Source organism: Aedes albopictus, chromosome 3 (genome assembly GCF_035046485.1).
Source record: "Aedes albopictus strain Foshan chromosome 3, AalbF5, whole genome shotgun sequence".
NCBI classification, from domain to species: domain Eukaryota; kingdom Metazoa; phylum Arthropoda; class Insecta; order Diptera; family Culicidae; genus Aedes; species Aedes albopictus.
This window is the reverse complement of record NC_085138.1, coordinates 158965325-158982096: the sequence shown is the minus strand read 5'-3', so window position 1 is coordinate 158982096 and position 16772 is coordinate 158965325. Positions and strand designations below refer to the sequence as shown.

General features: G+C 40.1%; 1 protein-coding gene across 1 annotated transcript in view; it reads right to left on the bottom strand.

Moving 5' to 3' along the window:
• LOC109401127 (uncharacterized) overlaps window positions 1–9818 on the bottom strand; it is an 80264-nt gene extending 70446 nt beyond the window's left edge. Inside the window, exon 1 of the mRNA XM_029872084.2 lies at window positions 9226–9818. The gene's annotated coding sequence lies outside the window, so the exon portion shown is untranslated. The remainder of the gene's footprint in view (window positions 1–9225) is intronic.
• Window positions 9819–16772: the final 6954 nt, after the last annotated feature.

Here is a 16772-nt window from a genome sequence, read left to right as displayed (position 1 = left end):
TAAATTCCTACAGCATGATGTCAAAGAAGCAAATAACCACAACACATAAGAGAATATTATGCCGTTTTTGAATAGCCAACTTAATACGTATATAAGGGTGTTCCATAACAAACACCACCAAAATTTTTTTTTTTAGGTTCTCACATAGCCGAGGCCCGTGGCGTAGTTGGTCACACGTTCGCTTTATATGCGGATGGTCATGGGTTTGATTCCCAGCCCCGGCACTTGCAATTTTTCGTCAGTTGCTTTTCCCCCGAGAGCAACTGACACTGACCCTCTTCTGAGCCCCATGGCTCAAACGGATCCGGATACCTGGACATCGGCGAACTGCTACTCATAATGGACCCCCAATCGGACTGGAAAGGAACAACGGCCATCCATCATCATCCTTGTGCTCATCATTCTACTAGGTATAAAATAGAAAAAGTGAATGCAGCAGAAAGGCAACCAGCTCGATAAAGCAGAATAGAATCTAGGCGCTGTACAAAATGTAAGTGCAGCTGTCAATTGAAATTGCTCACGTAGTGCCCCAGTGCACAATAGAGCTGTAAATTAGGTTAAGTGATTAAGAATAATAAAAAAAAAGGTTCTTACAAATTCTGTTTAGTTGGCGATTCAGTCATCAATTTGATGACAGAATCGCCAACTAAACATAACCTGAAAGTACGCCTACAGTCGTTCAGAACCAGAGGTTCTTACAAATTAGATAATTAGGTAGGGTAAGTGTACCAATTATGGCTATAGTACCAATTATTCGCTATAGTTAATTTTCACCCTTTAACGATGTAAATCAACTAGAAAAAATTTGTGCAAAACAGATCACGTTCACAAAAGATAGTCGCACTCATTTAAACTCCACATTTTCCTCAAATCATGGTAGAAATAAATCATTTTACCAAACATGTCGGCTTCCTTGCACCCTTTTTCGCCATAGTGTACCAGTTATGGATAACCCCATAAGGAATGCATGCAAATAGGGTGGGTGTACCAGTTATGGCACTACCTAAGGAAAGCTATTTATACAAAAATAACGAGAAGAGCAACGAATTGCATCAATAAGTTAAAAGACAGCTTAGTTTACATACTTTACAGGAAAAATATAGAAACGGGGCCAAAACTACTTTTAGTATTGATTACAGCGTGTGTCAATGATAGGAACCCTGTACCAATTATGGGTACATTTTTTAACATCGGTTCCTTTTCGCACTATTTGCATGCATTTCTTATGGGGTTAGCCATAACTGGTACCCTATGGCGAAAAAGGGTGCAAGGAAGCCGAAATTTTAAGGAAAATGATTTATTTCTACCATGATTTGAGGAAAATGTGGAGTTTAAATGAATGCGACTATCTTTTGTGAACGTGATCTGTTGTTCACAATTTTTTTCTTGTTGATTAACATCGTTAAAGGGTGAAAAATAAATATGGTGAATAATTGGTACTATAGCCATAATTGGTACACTTACCCTAGTGCAAAAAGGAACCGAAGTTAAAAAAATGTAACCATAACTGGTATAGGGTTCCTATCATTGGCACATGCTGTAATCAATACTAAAAGTAGTTTTAGCTCCGTTTCTATATTTTTCCTGTAAAGTATGGAAACTAAGCTGTCTTTTAACTTATTGATGATATTCGTTGGTCTTCTCGTTATTTTTGTATAAATAGCTTTCCTTAGGTAGTGCCATAATTGGTATACACACCCTACATGTGTTTCCGTTTCCGCACACGTGGTTTGATGGGGGCTCGCTAGATGGGCTATCTCGATCGTTGGATATTTGCTGGTTGGGGCAAAACCCAACTAAAAAGCGCTGTCAATGTCAAAACGAGTTTGACGTCTGACCGCTGTCGCATCGCAGCTCCTATAGGATATGTATGATACATATGAGGCTGTTCATAAACCACGTACACCAAATTTTGACCCCTCGTAGATTTTCGTCCAAACAAAAGTTTTGAAATTTGTGTGGAGCGTAGACTTTGGCCATACCCCCCTCCCTCACAAATTCTACGTGGTTTATGAATAATTCCTATATGTACAAAACGTTTATTCAAGTATGTGTGTGTTTCGTGACGTATTTGTTGTCACTTTTGCGTGCGTCCAGAGCATTTTGATCAGTTGTCAGTTGCCCCTCGATACCTTGAAGTTGCCAACAAACGAATTTGGATGAAAACACATGAAAATCTTGAAGGAGTATGCACTTCTGAAAACACCCCGTTTTGAAAACTGTTTAAAAACAATGCAGTTGCTTAGGAATCAAAATTTAAAAAAGGCTGTTTCTCCAAAAACCGTTTTCAAGATCAATCCAAAAAAATCTTCACAATGTTTGATTTTTTTCTTAAATCATGTCTTATAATTAAGGTTCATTAACCTTCACATACCCGCACCTCGACATCTCATTTTCAAAATGCTGGCATTTCGTCAATTTTCAGCCGATTTTTTTGAAGTCGCCCTCAATCGATCATAATTTGGTGCTAGTCTATTATACTCAAGTAGCCATGCAATATCCGGAACCATTCCGGAGATATTCCGGATTGTACTGTGGTCAGGGGGGGTGCCAAAATGGCAAAAAGTGATTATTTCGTGGGTTATTGCATTTGAATCATCAATTTTCAGCGTAACTTTTGTTGCGAGCAATGAAACACAACTGCAATAACCAGATTTGTGTAAGTTGACCGATCCGGACCACCGTGACAGGTTCCGCGGGGGCCTCATTGGGGACACTTTTGGTTTTCAACCAAAACATGTCATGTGACGTATCAAACTTCATGATTTCGAGAGAATGAGTCAGAAAAGTTACACTGATATGGCCGCTCCGGAACACCTGAAACAGGTTCCGCGGGGGCCTCATTGGGTACACTTCTGTTTTTCAACCAAAACAAGTCGTGCGACGTATCAAACTTCCTGATTTCGAGAGAATGAGACAGAAAAAGTAGACTGAAGTATGTATCAACTCATATGGCCGCTCCGGAACACCTGGAACAGGTTCCGCGGGGGCCTCATTGGGGACCCTTCTGTTTTTCAACCAAAACAGGTCGTGCGACGTATCAAACTTCATGATATCGAGAGAATGAGACAGAAAAGGTAGACTGAAGTATGTATCAACTGACATGGCCGCTCCGGAACACCTGTAACAGGTTCCGCGGGGGCCTCACTGGGGACACTTATGTTTTTCAGCCAAAACAAGTCGTACGACGTATCAAACTTCATGATTGCGAGAGAATGAGACAGAAAAGGTAGACTGCAGTATGTATCAACTGATATGGCTGCTCCGGAACAACTGGAGCAGGTTCCGCGGGGGCCTCATTAGGGACACATCTGGTTTTCAACCAAACCATGTCGTGCGACGTATCAAACCTCATGTTTTCAAATGAATAAGCCAGAAATGATAGACTTAAGCCTGTATCACCTAATATGACCACCCGGAACATCTTGCACAGGTTCTGCGGGGGCCTCATTGGAGGCACTTCTTGTTTTCAATCAAAACATGTCGTGCGCCGTACCAAACTTCATGATTTAGAATGAATGAGCCAAAAATGATAGACTTAAGTCTGTGTCAACTAATATGGCCACCTCGGCATATCTAGCACAGGTTCCGCGGTGGCATCATTGATGACACTTCTGGTTTACAATCAAAACCTGCCGTGCAACATATCAAACTTCATGATTTCGAATGAATAAGCCAGAAATAAGATAATACTAAGTAGACTCTACTCGGTATCGACTTGAAAGGGCACTCTAGAAAACTTCCCATAGATTTCTTTTAATTTTAGATTAAGCAATCCACAAAACGTACACAAGCTGAATATTTTCGGAGAAATCGGCATATGTTTGAAAAAATAAAAGGTTAGATGTTTATTTCCAAAAATACTTTTTATACTTATAATATGTTTTTTACTTCTTCTATATCTATATAACAACACACAACAGATAACAATCGAAGTAGCCATCTTTAGGCTTTTGATTTGCAATTTGTGCAAACAACAGTTTCGAAGACTTTACTACCTTTGTAGCAATGTAATCGCTTTGTTCCGAAATAGAATAAATATGGGTGTATAGGATTACAAATAGCTCCATGACTGTATTCAATTTCAATTGCAAAATGTTATATCCTCCTGTTATTTGTTCCTACCTTGGTAGCAGCATGCAAGTTTAAAATTAAAATAAAAAATAATATACAGCAGATAAATGACATATGAAATACTACAATATACTTGCTGTTCAATCCCAATTCGTTGCCAACACAATCTGCACGAGATTATTCTTCAATATTCCTAAAATATTTTCTTTCTACCGTAATGTCATTGCACAATTATTGTCCCCTCTATCACAATTATTAGTTAGTTAGTTCACTACGCAATTGAAATGGAAATGACCCATTATTGAGGGTGACCATAATCGTGGTATGACTGTACGTTTCTTACAACTTTATGTATATTTGTTTCGCTATAAGGGAAAGCGTGGTTCATCTCTTGCTGACGATCATCGTTCGTATTACGCGTAACGTGGACATTCCACATGCGTACAGGATTTCCTGAAGCATAACCTAGGAAGACCAGAGGTCTTCTCATCATTTTGTACCTTCCACTCCTTCAAAGTGTTTTATTCATTCGAAATCATTAAGTTTGATACGACCCATGGTATGTTTTGGTTGAAAACCAGAAGTGTCCCCAATGAGGCCCCCGCGGAACCTGTTCCAGGTGTTCCAGATTGGCCATATCAGTTGATACATACTTCAGTCTATTTTTTCTCTCTCATTCTCTCGAAATCAGGAAGTTTGATACGTCGCACGACTTGTTTTGGCTGAAAAACAGAAGTGCCCCCAGTGAGGCCCCCACGGAACCAGTTCCAGGTGTTCCGGAGTGGCCATATGAGTTGATACATACTTCAGGCTACCTTTTCTGTCTCATTCTCCCGAAATCATGAAGTTTGATACGTCGCACGACTTGTTTTGGTTGAAAAAACAGAAGTGTCCCCAATGACGCCCCCGCGGAACCTTTTCCAGGTGTTCCGGAGCGGCCATATCAGTTGATACATACTTCAGTCTACCTTTTCTGTCTCATTCTCTCGAAATCTGGAAGTTTGATACGTCGCACGACTTGTTTTGGTTGAAAAACAGAAGTGTCCTCAACGAGGCCCCCACGGAACCTGTTCCAGGTGTTCCGGAGCGGCCATATCAGTTGATACATACTTCAGTGTACCTTTTCTGTCTCATTCTCTCGAAATCATGGAGTTTGATACGTCGCATGACATGTTTTGGTTGAAAACCAAAAGTGTCCCCAAAGAGGCCCCCGCGGAACCTGTCACGGTGGTCCGGATCGGTCAACTTATACAAATCTGGTTATTGCAGTTGTGTTTCATTGCTCGCAACAAAAGTTACGCTGAAAATTGATGATTCAAATGCAATAACCCACGAAATAATCACTTTTTGCCATTTTGGCACCCCCCCTGACCCCAGTACAATCCGGAATATCTCCGGAATGGTTCCGGATATTGCATGGCCACTTGAGTATAATAGACTAGCACCAAATTATGATCGATTGAGGGCGACTTCAAAAAAATCGGCTGAAAATTGACGAAATGCCAGCATTTTGAAAATGAGATGTCGAGGTGCGGGTATGTGAAGGTTAACCTATGTTTATTATACACACAGATACGCAATACATACTTAAAACAGTTTAATGCTTTAAATGTATTTTATTCTGAAGATTTTAATCTATCACGAGCATTAATTTTCAGTAATTGTTCCATAATTTATAAAACATTAAATTTTCTTGCTTTTCCGAATCACCTACGCACGAAATGCTTTGAAATTATACTTTTCGGAAATAACCACATAAAAATTGCATATTTTCGGGCGTTTTCTTAGGATTTAGGCTGACACAAATTTCAATTTTCTCTTATGTCAAAATTAGGCGTCAAAACTGCAAAAAGTGACCAATTTCATTCAAAATCACGGTAACCATTTCGGCTATATGGACCCTAATATAGATACATTTTTTTAGAAATAAAATGCAAATGTATAACTCTTGTAATTAAAACTTTAAGATTATTCGAAGTGATTAACCTTCAAATACCCGCCTCCCGACAACTCATTTTGAAAATGCTGGCATTTCGTCAATTTTCATCCCATTTTTTGAAGTCGCCCTTAATCGATCATAAATTGGTGCAAGTTTATTACACTCAAGTGGTCATGTAATATCCGGAACCTTCTTCTTCTTCTTCTTCATGGCTCGACGTCCCCACTGGGACTTGACCTGCTTCGCTTCAACTTAGCGTTCTTTGAGCACTTCCACAGTTATTAATTGAAGAGCTTTCTTTGCCTGCCATTGCATGAATTTGTATATTGTGAGGCAAGTACAATGATACACTATGCCCAGGGAGTCGAGAAAATTTTCCCGACCGGAAAGGGAATCGAACCCACCGTCTCCGGATTGGCGATCCATAGCCTTAACCACTAGGCTAACTGGAGACCCAATATCCGGAACCATTCCGGAGATATTCCGGATTGTACTGGGGTCAAGGGGTGGGGGAGTTCTCTTTTTTTTTTCAAATAGCTAAAAGTGATTATTTCGTGTGTTATTGTGTTTGAAAGGCTCCGCGGAACCTGTTTCAGGTGTTCCGGAGCGGCCATATCAGTTGCTACATACTTCAGTCATTTTTTCTGCCCCATGCTCTTAAAATCATGAAGTTTGATACGTCGCACGGCATGTTTTGCTTGCCATAAATGTCCCGCGATGTCACCCCCGTGGAACCTATGCTAGATGTTCCGGGGTGACCATATTAGTTGATACTGACTTCAGGGTATCGTTTCTGACTCAGTCATTCGAAATCATGAAGTTTGATATGTCGCACGACATGTTTTGGATCAAAACCAGAAGTGTCCCCAATGAGGCCCCCGCGGAACCTGTCACGGTGATCTGGATGGGTCAACTTATTCAAATTTGATTATCGCAGTTGTGTTTTATTGTTCGCAATGAAAATTCAGCTGAACATCGATGGTTCAAACACAATAATACACGAAATAATCATTTTTCGTCATTTCGGCACCCTCCCTGACCCCAGTACAATACGGAATATCTCCGAAATGGTTCCGGATATTGCATGGCCACTTGAGTGTAATAAACTTGCACCAATTTATGATCGATTGAGGGTGGCTTCAAAAAAAAATGGATGAAAATTGACGAAATGCCAGCATTTTGAAAATGAGATGTTGGGGTACGTGAAGGTTAATAACGTAGTGCAATGTTCGAAAGACTCTTAACTGTAAAGATCCGCAGTCATAGCTGATGGACTTGCAGGGGGTGGTCAAAATGTTTGGGATAAGCAACATTTTTTTTTCTAACAAAAAAGTTCAACATGCTATAACTTCCCATAGAATGCATCAATAATCCTCAAATTTCGACAGTTTCCAGAGCAGGAACGAATAACTAACACATAACTGCAGCATACCAAAGTCAGGTATCATAGCAAGATAAGGTATTGGTCGGTTCCGGGTATTGAAAATAACTTATTTTGGTATTTTCAAGGTATTGACAAAATACCTCGACGAGTTATTGGTTTGGTGTTGAGGACTGCTTGAAGTATTATTCAATTATGGAAAAATCACTATTTGTATGAAAAAATTGCCGATTATTATTTAGATATTGCCATACCTGATGTCATTATTCATGTGTTATGCACAGAATACACACCAGTTATTATTTTAGGTATTTTACCTCTTATGCAGGGCTTCTTAATACCTCATTCAGGTTGTAGGTATTCAGTTTTCCATACCAGAGTTTGTTATTCTTGGTATTATTGGTAGCTATTTTCTCCTGCTCGGGTCGTCAACCTTTTATATGTGCATCATTGATATAAATTTGGGCTCGATTGGTTAATCTTTCGCGAAGCTAGAACCGTTTTCGTAAGATTTTTTTTCAGAGAGCTTATTTTTAAAATGTCATATCTCAGAAACCAGTGAACTGAATTGAATGAAATTTTGAACGTTTATCGAACGTTTATTTGAACGTTTTTGGATCTTTATCGAAAAATGACTTTTTTTTACATCAATGTCATTAAATTTTAGTTTTGATATCCAAAGATTTTCTACTTCTGTCCTCAAGATATCTCTAATTAGATATATTTGAGCCTATTTGAAGTGAAGGAAGAACACATTTAGTATTTTTTGTGTTGTATTGTAAAATTGACTTATTTTCCTCTAAATTGGTGGAAATTTCAAACCGGTATAACATTATTCGTCAAGAGAAAAGATTACATTAGATAATGACGCATCAAGTACCAATATATTGTTGATATACGTTCAAAATTTCATTCGATTCTGATTTCGGAGATAAGACAGTTCAAAAATTTGTTAGCATGAATACTTGCACAAATCTTGGGTGGAGTTGCAAAGTTGAATCTATCCATTGACATTGCTGATGTCGCTACTATCTATAATGTAAAAAGATCCACTCAACTTCACACACCTGGCCAAGTCCTTGCAAGCATTTTTATTCTATTAATTCATTCATCAACTTAGAAAGAGCCCAGAGCTAAAGCAGCTTCCAATAGATGAACGCAGTAACAAATTTTGAAAACGACGTATAATCAATGCTACACCATTGATTATACATCGTTTTCAAAATTTGTTACTGAACGGATGTTGAAAATAGCTTCACGAAAGATTAACCAATCGAGCCCAAATTTGTAACAATGATGCACATATAACAGGTTGACAAACAGTAAAAATTTGAGAATTTGTATGCACTCTATGAAAAGTTACAGCATGTTGATTTTTTTTGTGAAAGAAAAAAAAGTTGCCTATCCCAAAAATTTTGGCCACCCCCTATACATTCACTAATTGTTCTAGTACACAAAAAATATTGATTTTTGCAATTCGATGGATAAAGGTGAAAGAATTGTTTATTTTTTACTCTTGGTCACAGTATATATTAAAAATGTTTGAGCATTATTGTATTGAGCACTGGTAAAGAATTATAAAAAAAAATCATATGAATAAATTGGGATTGAAGGTCTTGAAATTTAAGAAGAAAATCAAAAGCCTCACGGAAGGAAAAAACACATATCGATGTATCGATGCATCCTAATCAAAATGCATCCTAAATTACATTATATTGCTTTTTTATGCAATAATACTCAGAAAAGCAATTTGCGAACAACATTATCTACATTCTTTAAAAACTTTTGTCTGCAATAATTCACCCACACAAACTGTTCTAGAAATCCTTACCTGCGTGACTGTCACTTTTAGTTGATAGTAATTCACAGGACTTATCACTAACTCATCTAGCTTATTCTTTTACACTCCATAAAATACGTCTATTGACATTATAATAGACGTTACACAAACCGAGCCGGCTACAAGAGATAAGAATTATTCACACATGTTTGGATGTATTTCTTTTGGAATCTTCTCTAATGAAACAATTGTTGCTCATGAATCGTAAGCTTGTTGACCTCTTCAAAAGATACTTCAACTCAATGACCACTAGAAATACACTTTCAGCGAAGTACTATGCGGTAGATCATCTACTAAAACCGAACTGCACATGCACATGACAAAAGCACGATATATCTTTAAACTCTTTACTCTTTAAACTCTTTACTGCACCACGTCAAACTGCCACAAATTGCGTGAATCGATATTTCAACACTGCAATTGACCAATCGATAGACCTCGCGTCTCGCGGATGCTTTTTCCTTGCTCTTCAATTTTCAGACAGACAGGTAGTAGGCAGGTAGTAAAAGACGTTCCGATCACGCGCGTACTGCGCAGCCTCTAAGTTTCGCGCGCGTTTTCCGTGCCCGCAGAGAAGCAACTGAACTAACTGTTGACTCTTTTCTAGCGAAGCAAACCTCACCCGCGATTCCGTTCCGTTCAGTGCGCCGGCGACGGTGGCTGCGGCAACTGATGACCACTAACCAACCACGCTGAAGTGATAATGTGATATAGATTCTCGCGAGAGCTTAAGCTAAGTCGAAGGCGCGCGAAGCTCTTCTCGAGACGTGTTTGTAAATGCATTGCAGCTGATTTTAGAACGAAGACGTAGACGGCTATACCAAGTTCCGTTACGCACTACAGGTAGATACTGATGAGTGATGCGATACCTGCGGCTTTGTAGTGGGCCTGAGTCACTTGAAGCGTTTTCAAGGTAGAGATAAAATTAGTAGAAATTTAGGCGCAAATTCGTGTGGCTTATTAAACAACGAATGCTTACCCTTTTACCTGCTTGTGATTAGGATATATTTCATTGTAAAGAAAATTTGTCATAAACTCCTGAAGGGATCATCATTGTGTCTTTGTTGAGCCACTACAAAACAAAAAACTAAATACCATAAACCGGGGTTAAATTGATCTGCGGGGTGAAATTGGTCACTCGGGTACTAAAATTGTAATGCCATACTAGAAACCTCTAAACGTCACTATGAACTTCTTACCTCATCTAGTTTAACTCTTCTTACCTCATCTAGAAAACTCTGCAATTACTGATGTGCCATTCGGTGCAATGTGCACAAGGATTCACGAGTTTGACAACGACGATATCTTGCACGCCATCAGGAAGCTGAAATTGTCAAACACCCCTGGACCGGATGGAATTCCCTCTGCCGTTATAATCAAATGCGCCGTAGCTGTTTGTGATCCGTTAAGGTCGATTTTCAACAAGTCGATCTCGCAAGCTGTTTTCCTGAGTGCTGGAAGAAATCCATTATGTTCCCAACTCACAAAAAGGGGACAAACGGGATATTTCAAACTACCAAGGTGTGACCTCGCTTAGCGCTGGTTCGAAACTGCTGGAGATTTTGGTGACCAATGTTCTGTTCAGATCTGCAAGGTCATACATTTCGCAAGACCAACATGGATTTTACCCAGGCAGGTCAACTGTAACTAATTTAGTTCAGTTTACTTCGCTGTGTTTGAATTCCATGGAAAAAGGAGTTCAGGTGGACGCAATCTACACCGACTTGAAAGCTGCATTCGACAAAGTTAACCATCGTATTCTATTGGCGAAACTGGACCGTCTGGGCGTGGCAACGAACATCGTGAAATGGATGAGGTCATACCTGAATAGACGACAGCTAGTCGTAAAGCTAGGTGCCAATGAATCAGTACCGTTTAGCAACTGCTCCGGTGTACTACAGGGCAGTAACCTTGGTCCGCTCTTGTTCTCCCTGTATTTCAACGACGTGTGCTTCGTCGTCCCAGAAGGCTGCAGATTAGGATATGCTGATGACTTTAAAATATATTGGCTCGTTAAGTCTGCCGATGACTGCCGAAGACTGCAAACCATTGTCGACAGTTTTGCGTGCTTATGCCAAAGGAATTGTCTGATCATTAGCGTGAAGAAATGTTAGGTTATATCTTTCACCAGGAAAAAAAACCCAATCAGTTGGAATTACCACATAGACAACGGGCTAGTGTTGTGAAGGACCTCGGCGTGATGCTGGACTCCGAACTAAATTTCCGTGAACACTATGTTCGCCTAATCAACAAAGCCAACCGGAACTTGGGATTTATTTTCCGGCTTTCCTCCGAATTCCGGGACCCATATTGTTTGCGTTCACTGTATTTTAGCTTGGTAAGATCGGTTTTGGAAACAGCAGCCATAGTATGGAGTCCGGCCCACAACGTCTGGATAGGAAGAATTGAGAGAGTCCAATCCAAGTTTATCAAGTATGCACTGCGATTTCTGCCCTGGCAGGATGTGAATGATTTGCCACCGTACGAGAGTCGATGCCGTTTATTAGGAATGGATACTCTTGAGCGAAGGAGGAATAACTTGAGGATCGTTTTTGTTGCCAAAACTCTGCTGGGTGAGATCGACGCACCGTGGATTCTTGCTCGAATCAACATGAATGTGATACCCAGACCACTAAGACAACGAAGTTTTCTTCGATTACAATCGCACTGGACTGATTACGCACAGAATGAACCAATTAGGTCGATGTGTGAACTGTTTAATCTGTTTTACGACTTGTTTGATTTCAATGTTAGTAGGGTGCCTGTACCAGTTATCGCACTACCTAAGAAAAACTATTTCTACAAAAATAAGAAGAAGACCGACGAATGTAAACAAAAAGTCAAATGATTGATTAGTCTTCATACTTTATAGGAAAAATATAAAACCGGAGCTAAAACTACTTTTAGTATTTATTACGGCGTGTGCCAATGATAGGAACCCTGTACCAGTTATGGACACATTTGTTAATTTGGGTTCCACTTCGCACTATTTACATGCATTCCTTATGGGATTTGCCATAACTGGTACACTATGGCGAAATAGGGTGCAAGGAGGCCGAAAAGTTAAGGAAAATGATTTATTTCTACCATAATTTGAGCAAATTGTGGAGTTTGAATGATTACAATCATCTTTTGTGATCGTGATCTGTTCTTCACGAATTTTTTCTTGTTGACTTGTATCTTTAAAGGTTGAAAATCAACTATGGCGAATTTGAGGTACTATAGCCATAACTGGTACACTAAGCCTACTAGAGTTTTTCGTGATCGTGTGAATAGTTTTATATCTTAGGTTTAAGTGTTCATGTAGGCTGTGTAGTCCGATGAATTTCAACAACAATAATAATAATAAACTGCGCCCAAAACTCCTCATCATTAACAATGTACAGTACCGGCGGCCGCCCCTGTACGATCTTGAGCGACTGAAGCATCAGAATGTCGCCACCGCATACGCGCAGAATCTCGAGGCAGCGTTGCCGAACGAGGGTGTGCTCGATGTGGCCCCTCTGGAGGACTGCAGGAGAACAGTTAAAGCAGCCATCAACCACGCAGCCGAGAGCACTATCGGGTACCTAGAACGGAGTCGACGAAACGATTGGTTCGACAAGGAGTGCAGAGCAGTTTTAGAGGAGAAGGACGGAGCGCGTGCGGTAATGCTGCAGCATGGAACCCGACAGAATGTGGAGCGATACAGACAGAAGCGGAAGCAGCAGACCCACCTCTTCCGGAAGAAAAAGCACCAGCCGCAAGAAGCGGAGTGCGAGGAAATGGAACTGCTGTGCCGTTTACAAGAAACACAAAAGTTGTATCAGAAGCTCAACGCATCCCGCAAAGGCTTCATGCCGCAAGCCGAAATCTGCAGGGATAAGGACGGGAGCCTCCCGACGGATAAACGTGAGGTGATCGAAAGGTAGAAGCAGCACTTCAACGAGCATCTGAATGGTGAAGAGAATGTAGGCACGGGGGATCAAGGCAGCGGAAGAAATGATTATGCTGGTGCAGCAGAGGACGGGAGCGAATCAACTCCCACGCTGAGGGAAGTTAGGGATGCCATGCACTAGCTCAAAAACAACAAAGCGGCTGGTAAGGACGGTGACGGTAAATCAGTTCGTGGGAAGTTATCAAGCCGGTTTCACCGACGGCCGGTCGACAACGGACCAGATCTTCCCCGTACGGCAAATCCTTCAGAAATACCGTGAATACCGCATCACATGTTCATCGACTTCAATGCGGTATGGACTTATCCATACGATGAACCGAATTCATCGCGGCCCGAGAATTTTGACACTAGAGCGGGGTCTTTCCAATTAGAATTGAACGATTCTGATTGGGAATGGCCCCGCTCTAGTGTCAAGATTCTCGGACCGCGATGAATTCGGTCCATCGGTGGATGAGTCCATACGACAGTATTGACCGCACAGAGCTATTCAAAATCATGTACGAAAAAAGCTTTCCCGGGAAGCTTACCAGACTGGTAAGAGCAACGATAGACGGTGTGCAAAACATCGTAAGGATTTCGGGTGAACTATTCGATTCATTTGAATTTCGACGGGGACTGCGACAAGGTGATGGACACTCCTGTCTTCTATTCAACATCGCCCTGGAAGGTGTTATGCGATGAGCCGGGTTCAACAGCCGGGGTACGATTTTCACGAAATCCGGCCAATTTGTCTGTTTTGCGGATGACATAGATATTATTGCTAGTGTTGGCGCGCGAGAAACCAACTGGCAATACGGATCAATCCTGATTAGACAGGCGGTCGTGGATACTAGCTACCTCCTGAGACGTCATTCTGTCATCCTAATGACTGAACTGATTTATTTATATAGAATATCGAAAGTAATCGAATTTGTAGAATTAGTTTGAATTTATTAATATTGTTTACCGGTTCACGAACTAGAAGTAGGTATTAAGATACGAACAAGTGATTGAATTTATATGAACTATATTTTCGTAGGTAGCCTATAGGCAGCAGTTACACCTACTAGCAGAGAGAATTTATATAGCCCAAGCTGATAGTACTATACAGTAAGCTAGACCTCGATTGCTTAAGCACGTGTATATTACGACTTTAAATTTAGTTTCAGGAGGTCTAGCAGATCGAAAACCTAAGGTTGATATTAGAACAGGAATTCGGAGAAAGTCCACTGAATTGTAAGTAGAGTTGCTACGATATTATCCATGTTCCGTTCCATAACCGCAAACATATTTTCAGCTTTGAAGCACCTTCTAATAAACCGCTTTCGAACATCAGTGCGAACCTTTTGTCCTGTATCAACAGCTAGAACATTTTTTTTTGTTTCTACACTTTGCTAGAACATTTGAAACGGTGGCAGAACTGTACACCCGCCGGAAACGTGAAGCATCAAAGATCGGACTGGTGGTGAATGCGGGTAACCCTCTACTTCCCATGGTTGCTCTAAAGCACCATCGGATTTTGACAAACTCGGGACAAACGGAATCGGATGAATCTAATGCAATTAGTTTTATAATATGATTGTAACCCCATAACGTTAATCCAAATTCTAACAACCTGTTTCAATAGTGGAGCTATTGATAAACAATCAAAAACCTATTGATTTACAAATATTTTTTTGTTGTTGATTTCGAAAAAATAGCTAATTTGCAATAATTTTTGTTCGAGCACTTTTTTTTTGGAAACGCTTTTTTGGCATATCCGTGCAAAGTTGTGGGAATGAAAGGGTTAAAACAAAGTTGGAGAGCTGCAGTTGCAGTATTATGGAGGCACATTTTTGATTCAGTGTTATGATTAATTTGATTTTGAACTAAATAAATGAAGGAATTGTATTGGAATTATAGGATAAAATTGTTCATGAATATTCCGCATAACCGTACCCCTTCCCGTGAACATGCGAGGACTTTTCCCGAGTCCCCTTCACCCCACAACGGTCCAGATTTGAAAATACTTTGCAAAAACTACCAAATCATTGTGATCTACTAATTTAAGCCTGAATGTATCTTTCGGGACATGATTTAGCCATCAATTTAGTATTTGTGATACGGTAAAACTGGGTAACTTTAATAATGCGGGTAACTTTGGTAGTGCGGCAGACATATAGACTGTTTCAGAAATTATAAATACACCCGATTCTTTTTTGCTCAGTTAACTCAGTAAATTTTCAACTGATTTTGAAGAAATTTTGTACACATGTAGGCACGAATAGTACTATCTGTGTACAAAAAATCATGTCAACCGGTTAAAAATTGACTGAGTTATAGGAAAAAAAATCGGGTGCACACTAACGATTGACTGCCATTTCAATTTGAGCACAATATCTAAAAAAGTTTCTTCTAGCTATTAGAGTAAACCTTCTAATGAAGCAAATAATACCAACTTTGTTGACACTTTTGTGCAAATGCAAATTTGAAGATTGATTTTTTTTGTCTGTATTAACGAGATTTTTAACCCTAGGCTAGTTCATCTCGGGACCCACGCTTTACTTCCCTTCCGAAGGAAGAACCCTCATTTTGTGAGTATGTCGGGAGTGGGATTCGATTCCAGGTCCTCGGCGTGATAGTCTTGTGTTCTAACCACCACACCAGGTCCGCTCCTCTTGAAGAATGAAGGTAATTGTTAGAGAACTCTATTGTTCTTCAAAATATCATGAAAATTGAAAGGAAATACAAAAATATGGGTCACAATATGCTGTATTCTCATAAAAGTTGGTTTAAATGATCAAAACAGTTCATTTTATTTAAAAAAGCAAAGCAAAGATAACCGTACACATCGTAGTTGCTACTCCGTGATTGACCAGAACAATCGAAGTTGCACAGAGAACCATTGAATAGTACTTGGGACTAGCTACACACTCTCAATGTGCACAATTCGAGAGTTCAATATTTGAAAGTCAATAACCGCGTTGGCCACGTCCTTACGGTCATCGGGAGAGGGCAGGAATGTTAGTTCGACAACCGTTGTTACTAGAAACCGTGGAATCCACAGCATCTTCACAGTTGTCTCGGGAAGGAGTATTTGTTATTATGTAGGGTAAGGTAGGGTGTGAATCCGGGAGTCACATGGTAGGCAATATGATTCACACCACTGGAAATACGCGTCACGATAATCGTATGCAAGATTCCGATTCTACCGATCAATCGCAAGATAAAAAAACACGATTTATTTTCACAATACTCCCATAGCAATGCACCCTGCGACGCGACAAAGAGTCTTTTAAAACCACCCGTGCAAACGTCTCACGTTATGCGCAGAACAACGCGGTTGTGACAAAATAAACTTTCGAAGCTAACCCCACATGCCCACATACTTGTCACTTGTTTTTCACGCAAACACGTAAATTGGTCACCTAAAAGTTGTCTGAAGATGCTTGAAAACAACGTTGAATCTTCCGTACACTGTAATACCATAACGATATTGGTAATATTAACCTACTTACTGAGTCATACTTGCGATTACTGTAGTTAAACTGCTTTTGTACCACAAGGTATGATTGACAGAAAAACAGGTGTTTTTGCGTTGATTTCAAACTATTGGGGAGATATGGGCACCCTATTTTCAATT